Genomic DNA, 9,938 nt, shown 5'->3' with positions numbered 1-9,938 from the left:
ACTCAAAGTGGTGTCAAGAAAAGTACCATTTGGGTTGCCAAGCCTATTGTGACTAACCTCTTAGGACCCAACGTGGTTGGGGACCAACAAGCTCAAACTTGATCAATAGGTGTTTGTGGAGGACATTAGAGACTTGTATACATAATGAAGAATTAAGGGGTCTTCATCATTCATATTTTCTCAAGCCAAGTCATTTGGACTATCGAGTTTCTATCTTATATCCAATGTGCCTCCTTACGGTAACTTGTACTTAAACTGTTTACATTGTTAGTTTCTTGCCCCTTTGCATGTTGTGGTTTTGTACCTTGCATGTGTTTGTACATGTTGTGCTTCCAACTTGCTTATGTTGAGTAATCGAGTATATGTATGTTGGTTTGCATATCATGTACATGTGAGTCTTGTATTGAGCCTTTTTGCATCTTGTTTGTATCTTTGTTGGCTCTTGTGAGAGATTAATGGATTATCCCATTGTTGGGGAGTGATGTGCTTTGCACACCTCACAATCCTATAAATGTGTATACATGGGGAATACCACTTAGGATCGATATTTCAAGATTATCTAGTTTCTATGTGGTATGTCTTACTCATGAGAAATTCAAATTCTATATGGTCCATTAATTATCTCTTGTTGGTTTTAATTTTCCACTTGTTAATATTGTTGGGTTATCACATTATGGGGGAGTAATATGCTATGTGCATATTACAAGCCTAGAGAATGTGTACATTTGAGGTATTGCCACTTAGTGTTGATATTGTAAATTATCTTGTTCCTAGGTGGCATGTTTGCTCTACAAGTGTCATTTGCTTGCGTTTTATGGGTAAATATGATCTTGGATATATTTGCGATCTACCAATGAGTATCATTTCCAAAATACTTCTTGTCCTTGACAATTGGTATTCCATCATGCGGTAAGAATTGCTAATCGTCTTTACATTGGATTTTGTGTTTCGTTTGTCTTCCTTGCCTCTTGTGGATCTATTTTAAAATGTCTAGTGTTTTTATATAGAGAGAGAAAGTGATGATCCCATCTTGTGCATTTTGTATTTAAATGCAAATTCTATATAATGCACATCCCTTGGGGGAGCTATCCTATTTTCTTTAGAACACTCTCTTTATTCGCCCATCATAAAATCTTTAGATCCCCATCAATTGTGTGTTGATGGGAGGCAAGTCTTGCTCTTTATGATGCTTTGTGCCATCATGAAAATTTGTCGAGGGTTTGGTTTGTTGGAACCTAGATCTCTTTTGGAAACTAGATACCTCGTGTTTGTTTCCTTTCAATTGGTAGCTTGTTTCCTTTTATTTGGCATGTGTAAATGGATATCTCATTCCTTGAGGTATCTTTTAATTGATATCCTTCAAGTGATAGTTTTTTGTTTGGTATCTTATTATCACTTGATACCTTGTCTTTTGGTGTCTTATCAACTTTGTGTTGAGTTGATTATTGAAAGCCTTGAGCATGCATATTTACCATATATAGCTTCTTTTGCTTGTTTTCTTTCTTTGACCCAATATATAGGGGAAACTCCACCTTGTCATAAATTGGCTAAAGTATGCATGAAATTCAAATTCATATATATGTGCACATATTTATGTGGAGTTTGTCCTATGTATTGTTGGTTTTCTAACTCTTTGGTCCCAATGAGCTTGGGCACCATTTTGTTTGTTTTGTTGTTCCAGGAACAATTGGAGATGCATTAGATGCTCGGATCACCTATAAGGAAGGTGTTGAGACCATGTGGTTATTGGAGCCAAGTTAGGATGATCAACGAACAACTATCTACTACATCAATCCAATGTTGTCTCGGTAACAAGTATCTACTTCATGCATTCATTTCTTGCAAAGGCCCAAACCTGTCTTTTCTTTTCGAGGTTGCATCATGGCATGAATCTCTTGATTCGTTCTTGTAGTACTTGTTTCCTTTCTCAAAGCATCCGAACGATGATGTCTTGTTGCTAGTTGGGATGTCTTTGATGTTCGTATGTTGGAAGTTCATATTGTATAATAAGAAAATATTAGGCCATGTGCTATGATTCCAAGCAAAGATCTTATTGATATATTTATGACTTTCTTTTGGATATCTTGTTTGTTCCTTCTTGTAACCATTTCGTGTGTACATCCTTCTTTGTGGATATATATATCATCATGATTGTCTTCTATTTAGAATCTTTTACACATGAGAGAAGTTACATCTCTAATTGATATCCTATTTTCTTTCACGTCCACCGTTGCATTTCCTTTTTCAGTTTATGGTGGCTTCGTGAAAGGATTTTTCTTGAGTACGTATCTTATTTTCCTACATCTTGATGCACTCTTTGGCCGTGAAGATTATTTTTCCTCATGCTTGTCTTGATGAGAGTTTTGCCATTTCGATTGGTATCCCTCCTCTTGACAAGGTTCTTATTTCCTATCTTCGCCATGGGTTGTCACAAGCGTTGGTTCTTATTTTGTTTATTAGTAAGCTTGTGAACCCATTTTCTAGTATGTGTGTGTGGGAATGATATGTCTTGCACTTTGTGTCTCATTTCATCAAGACTATGTTGATGAGTAATGCTCATCCTTATCTTAGTCTTCTCAAGTGCTTTGCCATGACTCACACACATTATTTTGGTTGAGCCTATTCTTAACTTGCTTATTTTACATGTTGCTCAACCATTTGTTTTGTGCAATTGATATGCTTATTGTCTCATCTATCTTCTTGCACTCGTTGTGTGTTTTTATTAATTTTGGGGGAGCAACGATCCTATTTTGTGCACTTGTATCAAATACAAAAATCTCGTATTAGTGCACAAATCATGGGGAGATTCTCTAGTTTTGATAAAAACACTCTGTTGCCTTTATCATAATATCTTTTATTCATGTGGTTCCAAGGACCATATGATTGTTTGTTCCATCTGGTATCTTTTGATTGCTGGCCTCTATTTTTTGTATGTCTTTGTGGCATACGATCCTTTTATTTGCAATCTTCGGGTCCTCAGTATAGTTTGTTTTCCTCCAACTACTTATCATTGTATTTGTGTATTTCTTTGCACTCATTTGCTGGGAAGTACACACTTTTTGGAGGACCACCTACTATATTGGCTTTCTAATCTTTTCGTCCATTTTGACAATCGATGCCAATGGGGGAGAAGTTTAGAGAGTTTACTTTGGATATGTTTAGAGGGTTTTGCTTTTATTGCATAAGCATTTACATCTTTCACGCATGCATTATTGCTTTGTATGTGTGCGCTTGGTTATGCTTATTTCCTTATATAAACTCTCTTGAAGTGGTTGTCATCAATTACCAAAATGGGGGAGATTGTTAGAGCATATATCTCCATATGTGGTTTTGGTAATTGATGACAATTCCTATGGACTAATGGTTGCCTTAAGTTATATTTATAGGATTTGTCCATAGGCACTTCTTGAAGTCCATCTGTTGGGTTCAAGGAGTTTATATGATGACCAAGATGGTATTCAAGGTATTATCCAAGGAATGGTCATAGAGACACAAGGTTGATCAAGATCTCAGACAAAGAGTAAATCAATATGATCAACACACAAAGCATACAAGATGTACCGAGAGGGATCAAGTGATCCAATGGTATGGTAAGCATTGTCCATTACGTATTTGTGTACTAACCCATGGTCTTTGTGAGGGTTCTATGTGGGGGTTAGGTGTGCTTCCATGGGCTTGCGTCAAAAGGAAGATCTCATACAATCCATGAAGGATGACGTCAAGTGGTGATCGTCATCAAGATTGCGGTGTGCAAGTTCAAGTGGATCAGCATGAATATATCATTCTTGATGCTTGCCGTCCATTGTGGTGGCAATGGACTTGTGAAGATATGCTCAAGAGCGGCTCACCCATAGTGTGTATGGGGGAGCAATCAACTAGTCTTCATCAAGCCAACGCAATCAAGAAAGGTGGTCCATCTTGAGGAAGCCAAGATCATCGTCATCTAGATCAAGAGGACGAGGTGCAAGGTATAGGTTTGCCCTTGATAGGTTTTCTGTTTTAGGATAGATTGTCGTACTATCAAGGGGGGCTCTCAAGTGAGTAGCTTGATCGTATCGTTCGTTGAGAGCTCAAACCATTTGCATCCTTGCATCATACTTCTTGGTTCTTGTTTGGTGTTTCTATTTGTGAGTTTTAGAGTTTATGTTCATCTTCATGACAAGCTCGAGTTCATCGAAAACGGATTCCATATGCATCTTCTATGATGTTTTCGATGTTGGGAGTTTTTACCGGTCTTGTTCGAAGAAGGGTTCTCACCATTTTCTTATGGGACTTTTCTCACTTGCTTCTTATTGATATTTCTATCAATATTGTGTTAGCCCATGTCGTTATCTTTCCAGCAAACTTGGTTTCGTTGAATTAGGAGTCTGTATGCGAAAGTTACACCAGTTTTAGTATCCAGCGGTAGTACCGCTCGTGGTGCGAGCGGTAGTACCGCTCCTGTAGCGGTAGTACCGCCCCCGGAGAGGTAGTATCGCCCCCGGAGCGGTAGTAATTTTTTACTACCGCTCCCTAGCGGTAGTACCGCTCCGTCGGACTATTTTTTGCATACTTTTTGGCCTCAGCATGGTTGGTGAACCTACCGAGCGGTAGTACCGCTCCATGAGCGGTAGTACTGCTGTGTGCGGGCTGTGAGGCTTAACGGTTGGATTTTTCCCCACCTATAAAAGGGTGTCTTCTTCCCCATTGAACCTTATCTCTTTAGCTCGTGTTTTTCCCCCATTGTTGACCTTCTTCGAGCTTGCTAACTCTCAATCCCTCCAATAATTCTTGCTAGTTCTTGAGGGAAAAGAGAGAGGAGATCTAGATCCACATTTCCACCAATCACTTTCTCCTCTAAGTGAGGGGAACCCTTTGGTCTAGTTCTTGGAGTTCTTCGTGTTCTTCTTAGTTCTTCCTCTCATTTTCCTCCCTGGCATTAGTTGCTTTGGTGGGATTTGGGAGAGAAGGACTTGGGCACTCCGTGTGCCCTTGCCATTGCATTAGTTGCATCGTTTGAGTTCTCCACGGTGATACGTGGAAATGAAGTTTGAGAAGCTTATTAGCTTTGGTACTTAGTACCCTAGTTATTGTTCTTCGTGGATGCTTTGGTGTCCTAGAAGCTTGGTGGTGTCTCAGAGCTCAATCATTGTGGTGTAAAGCTCCGGTCAAGCGTCGGGGTCTCCAATTAGGTTGTGGAGATTGCCCCGAGCAATTTGTACGGGTATCGGTGACCGCCCCCAAGGTTTGCCATTTGTACGGGTTCGGTGACCGCCCTCAAGGGTCCCTTAGTGGAATCACGGCATCTTGCATTGTGCGAGAGCGTGAGGATATTACGGTGGCCTTAGTGGCATCTTGGGGAGCATTATGCCTCCACACCGCTCCAACGGAGATTAGCATCCGCAAGGGTGTGAACTTCGGGATACATGATCGTCTCCGCGTGCCTCGGTTATCTCTTACCCGTACCCTTTTCTTATGCACTTTACTTTGTGATAGCCATATTGTTTATTGTCGTATATCTTGCTATCACTTAGTTGTTTATCTTGCTTAGCATAAGTTGTTGGTGCACATAGGTGAGCCTAGTTGTTGTAGGTTTTGTGCTTGACAAATTGAACGTTAGTTTTATTCCGCATTTGTTCAAGCCTAAACCGTAATTATTTTAAAGCGCCTATTCACCCCCCCCCCACTAGGCGACATCAACGTCCTTTCAAATAGTGATATGTAAATAAAATCATCTCCCCGGAGAAGAGAACGTAAATAAGGATGTAGAAACTCTGAAATCCATCAAAGGTGGTAGAATCAAGACAAATCCACCAAAAACCTAAACGCCTAGATCTTGGAAGACCCATAGGAGACATGAAACCACCCTATGCGCACATTGAGATGTGGTTTAGAGAGCAATTTAAAGTGGCGGGTGTAGGAACGTTGGTGTATATGTTTGGAGTGTTTCGAGACAGTCATTTAAGTACCTCAATTGGGACGCACTAAAAGCATCAACGACACCGGTTACAACTCCTGATGGGAAAACACCACTCGCACCGAAACACTCACCGGCCACCGCTACCATCCTCCTCTTTAAGATGTCTCTCCTTGCCATATCATACCATTCTTTGGTTATGTCGTCCATGTCATCGCGGTTCAATGTCACGATCTTATTCTCCTCGGCAAGAAGCTTGGCCATGGCTTTGGTCTCATTGGCAAAGACTCTTCTCTCTTCAATGGTCGCCTTGCGCAACTCCTCGTCCTTGAGCAATTGCCACTTCTCTTGCTTCTCTCGTGCCTTCTTCTCCGCCAACTCTTTCTTTGCCTCCAATGCCTTCGTCAACATCAACTCCTTTGATTGCACCATGGCATCTATCTTGTCACGCAAGCTCGATGCCTCGTGTTCCCTATTGATCTTCTTCCTTGACTTCTTGTCTCCATTGGGCTTCTTCAAGTTTTGTGGGCCATCATCATCTTTATCATCATCCATGGTCGTAAGTGAACCTCTCTTCAATGGGGATTCTTTCTCAATCAACTTCCACTTCTCACACTTTTTTAGCAATTCCCAACAATGCTCTAGTTTAAATTTTTTGCCTTCGGAAGCTTCCATGTCATTGTCTCTTTGTTGGACAATATTGTACTACACAATGAAAACAATATCAAATAATGCAATCACTTCAAATGATACAAATGATTTGCACAACTTGGAACGTGAAAACGAACTCACATAGTCGGATTCCACAGTTCCACTTGGAGGAGCATTGCGAACTTGTTGCAAGCAAGCAACCCAACGGCTACAAATCGTCTTGACCACGTCCCAACGACCTTGGAGTGACCGAAAGGTGTGTGGAGTCCTATTGGGACACCTGGCCATCATGCATAAGTATTGATCTTCAATCCTTTGCCAATACCTATTGGCGGTTTGAGATGTGCTAGTGCACGCATCAAGAGACATTGCACTCCAAGACTTGATTAAGATTTGGTCTTCAAACAACGTGTAGTTCTTCGATATCACGCCTTTTTTTCTTGCGCTTGGTCATACACAGTGACAGCCCGAGACCGACGTTCCAGAAGATTCCCCTTTCCTTTCCGTTTCTGTCGTGTGGGTATTTTTTTATTTGTTGCATCATCATCGCATCATTCACATCATCTGCATTGCATCGGCATCTCCGTTGCCGCCAGTTTTCAAAACTTGCATCCGCTAGTAGTTGCCGGTTCTCGTCGTTGTCCGTTCTGAGTCCGACCGCACACGCACGCGCCCGCGGCACCGTCGAAACCCTGTTTTTAAAGTGTGCGTAAAACTTTCTCTGATTGGGTTGAGATTTGACGTGCGGTGTTATTTTAATATAGGTAGGCCTCCTGTCAAGTTTCGTCGCAATCGGAGACCGTCTGGTACCCGAACGGTCGACCGTATCGGCACCGTATTCGGGCTACCCTCGGACGTCTGTCGGTGTTTTAAAATACGTTGCCGGGTCGCCCATTGTCGTGGTTTTGTCACGGCAGATGTCCTCGTGAAAGGACTTAGTATGGGAACCATCGCACTTTGGTGGCGACTCAAAGGGGTTGAACAGGAGGAACGCGGCGGATTACCCAGGTTCGTCCCCTCGCGTGGAGGTAATAGCCTACGTCCTGCTTGGCGTGTATTGATGTGGATTCGATTACAAGAAAGGCGTAACTCGCCTCACCTAGCACTCGATGATTTCTAACCTATCTCTCCCCCTTCAGACTCGCCTTTATATATAGGTCGAGGCCTTAGGGTTTTACAAGAGTCCCTTCCTCCTTACAAATCGTGACCACCGCGGTCTCTAAGTCGCCGTCTTGCAAAACCCAAAGACCTTCCATAAATCATAACCATCCCGCGGCCTTGAACCGCCCAGGCTGAGGCCCAACTAGCCCCAAAGGATGAATCGCCTTACTAGTAACCCGGCCCATATTGGGCGGGTCATTTAATAAGCAATATCCCCAACATTAGGCCCCAAATTGACTTGAATTTTCATGCCAATGCTTCCGCTTTAGTTGAAGGTGATTCACTCCTTAGTTTTCCTCCATACGCCAGAAATTTTAACTCGCCAACCGGTACCGGAAAAATCTTTGAGTCGCCAATCCATTTCCCGTCAGCATCTTCCTTAGCCCTCGATCTTCGGGAAATTTAACACAATCCCAACGGATCTTTTAGTGCATCATTATCCCAAATTTTTCGGACGTCATCATGGTGAATCTTTTATTCCCAAACGGTTCCCGCTCATGGCGCCTCGATCCCAGCGCCCGTCCTGACAAATAGGCGGAAGGGACAGGGCTGGCGCTGGCCACCTACCAGTCTCGTCAGTTCCCCCCATTATCGCAGCAAAAGACCGCACCACTTCCCGAGGGTTCCGCCGCCGGCCGCAACTTCCACCCCCGTTCGAGGAGCTCTAGTGCCGCCCGCAAGCCATCGCCGTCATCAAGCTTCGCACCTCGGTCGATCTGTCCGCCGTCATTGCCCATCGCGTCATCACCGGCAACCTCGCTGCTCGCCCCGAGCTCCGCCGCCGCCAAAGGCCTCTTCGTTCATCGGGACCCCCGCGCTTCCCCAGCGATCTCCGTCACCACCGGTCTTCTTCGACCGAGAACATCAGGTTAGATCCTCGTTCCCTCTCCTAGGAGTAGGTTTATTCCTTGCTCGTATCTTCGCCATTGCCGTAGCTTTGAAGCTTTCCGCTCGTAGTCATTCATTTTCCTCGAATCCATTAGTCCGAGCGCCGCTAGGGTAGCCAGTGCCTTGAATAATTTTAACCATTCGCTGTTCTTGCGAATTTCTGAATACAATATCTTCTTCAAACGAGGGGCATCACCTGATAATACATTGTTCATCACCTGATAATACATTGTTCATGCTCAGCCATATTCGTAGGCCTTATATCTGTTCGGCAGATCCATTCCTCGTTTACTGTTTGTAAAAAACGGTTTGTAACCTTCATTCCCCCCTTAGTGCTTCGGAACGAATAGATTTTACCATCCACAGTAATGTTGCCTTTGGGAATAGCCCTGCTTCGATAAGTCGCCATATCAATCCAACCCGGCCTCTTAGTCTGGCGGGTTAACGGGAGCTGATCCCGATTCACATAGTAAATGTTCAAGACATGTAATACCATACTTCTACCTATTTGTAGCATGGGTGCCGTTTTCAAGAGCGATTGGCTTCCTACCAAAGTTGATGATGCTGTTTTAGCTAATTACGTGAAAGCGGGCTGTTTGGATCCTCAAGATGTCATTGGATGGCGCACCGGGTTGGGAGAAGACCTCCCCAACCCCAAAGAAGGGGAAATAGTAGTCTTTGTGGAACACTTGGAACGGGGTTTTAAGCCGCCCGGATCCAAATTCCTTAGGGACGCTTTGACCTTCATGAATGTCCGACTCCAGGATTTGGGACCCAATTCTATAAGCAACTTGAGTCAGTTCCAAGTCCTTTGTGAAGCTTATCTGCGGATCGAACCTTCCGTTCCTCTATTCTGGCACTTTTTCCATCTGAATCGCCAGACGGAATTCCACAACGGCCCCAGTTTGGAACTCGGCGGTGTCAACGTCCAGCGCCGTAGGGATAGGCTGTTTCCTTCACTCATCATGCCTAGCCATCCCAAGGGCTGGGGTGAATCTTGGTTTTATTGTAAAGAAACGTCCCCTGCTGGTGAGAACAAACTTCTGGGCTATAGGCCAACCCGCCTTCCGGTTAACTTCAAGCTCCCCGACAAGCTCACCGAGGAAGAAGAGTCGGAGTTCGTCCCAATTTTGTCCGAACTGAGATCCTTGACGAACAATGGTCTTACCGGGGTTGACCTGATCCCCTGCTGGGTCGAATGGCGGATTCTTCCTCTGAGCTGCCGAGATGGTCTAATGTGTGAATTTGACGGCACTCTGGATCATCCCCAATGCTACTTTCACACAGCATTAACAGAGAAAGACATTGTCGCCATCATCAAAAAACTGACCGGCGAGCCCGC

This window comes from Hordeum vulgare, chromosome 7H (assembly GCF_904849725.1).
Source record: "Hordeum vulgare subsp. vulgare chromosome 7H, MorexV3_pseudomolecules_assembly, whole genome shotgun sequence".
NCBI lineage: Eukaryota > Viridiplantae > Streptophyta > Magnoliopsida > Poales > Poaceae > Hordeum > Hordeum vulgare.
The sequence above is the reverse complement of the archived record's forward strand: the minus strand, read 5'-3'. Positions refer to the sequence as shown.